General features: G+C 38.6%; 1 pseudogene; it reads left to right on the top strand.

Annotated features, from left to right (window-relative positions):
• Positions 1–212: 212 nt before the first annotated feature.
• Positions 213–650, top strand: LOC102848489 (annotated as a pseudogene).
• Positions 651–1,550: the final 900 nt, after the last annotated feature.

Consider the following 1,550-nt stretch of genomic DNA (forward strand, 5'->3'; position numbering starts at 1 on the left):
TGAAATACTTCAATTGGTATAGGTTTTCATTAAATACAAATAAATAATACTTTTTCCTTCTCCAAACATTATCTATACTTCATCAAACATCAAGAGTGATTTTAAGTATTAAAATGAACTGCAATTTTCTGGCTTTAAACTCCTCATTCAGTTTCCATTACAATTACAAGGAAAGTTTAAGAGAACTCTCTGCTGCACGCCTGGTAGTCACCATGAAATTCTATCCTTCAGTGACTTCAGACCGAGGCAAGAACCAAAACCCCCACTTGGATGACCCCTCACGTGTGCATAGGATGGTCATGCTCTCCAGGCTGTTGAAGGAGCTAAGGCAGCAGTATGATGTACTGGCCATGCCTATTTGCAAGTAAAATGAGATCCAGGTGGTATGAGGCTACTACAAAGGTCAGCAAATTGGAAACGTAGTGCAGGTGTACTGAAAGAAGTACGTAATCTGCACAGAAAGAGTGCAGCATGAGAAGGCTAATGGTAGACTGTGCATGTGGGCACTCACTCAAAGAAGTGGTTCTCACCAGGTTGAAATTGGACAAAGATTGGAAAAAAAAATTCTTGAACATAAAGCCAAATCTCCGCAAGTTTAAAAAGAGAAAGAAAAAAAAAAAGAGAGAAAGACAAATAGAAGGAAGAACTGATTGAAAAAATTCAGGAATTTTTAGCCTGTTGAGCAACTACAGTTTCTAGCTGAGTATGTGTTCCTGTGAACTTTCTAAAATTACTCTCTCATTGTTCAGAAGAAGCTCTGTCAATCTGCGTTTACAATTTTGATTCGTATTTTTTAAGAAGAAAAATTGTAATTTTTTTTTAAAACCTTCCTAGTTCAAATTTCCTCTTTTGTCTTCAAATTCGTTCCATGCTACTTTCCTTTTTGCTCATCCAGATTGATTCTTTGCTTTCAAGTAGCTCAGACACACCAGGCTTCAACCTAACTGGATTTCAGCTCAAGTTTTGTTTTCTCTCTGGACAGTTGGTTCCTTTTCAATCTGTGGCTTCTGCTGAAATGTCACTGCCTGAGAAAGATATGCCCTTAAAAGAAATAAAACCTTATTTTCTACCTTATATCCTTCATAAAACTTGCCATTATCGCAAGAACATGGAAACAGCCAAAATGTCCAACCACAAACAAATGGATTGAGAACTTATGGTATATTCACACAATAAAATACTACGCAGCACGGAGGAGCAATGATTTTGTAAGTTATTACCTAGCTTGGGAGGGAATACAGAGTGCTATGCTGTGCTAACTCAGTCCCACAAGGATAAATATTGTATAAAACCCTTATTGTAGAATGAATATGAGGATCCAAGAGGGGTGGGAGAGGGGCGGTAGCAGAGGGATGTGGATGTGCAGGGGGAGGGGAAGATTAATCATGGAGTTGTGCAATTTGATAGGGGTAGGGTGAGGGAAATTGAAAGAATTTCAACTCAATACGGTTAAGTTGAAGCATGGTGTGTCCGAACTACTTGTTGTTGTTTGTTGTTATGTGTCATCGAGTCACTTGCAACTCATAGCGACCCTATGTACAACAGCCCTA

This window comes from Elephantulus edwardii, unplaced genomic scaffold (genome assembly GCF_000299155.1).
Source record: "Elephantulus edwardii isolate Elephantulus edwardi_28Jun2011 unplaced genomic scaffold, EleEdw1.0 scaffold00032, whole genome shotgun sequence".
Taxonomy (NCBI): Eukaryota; Metazoa; Chordata; class Mammalia; order Macroscelidea; family Macroscelididae; genus Elephantulus; species Elephantulus edwardii.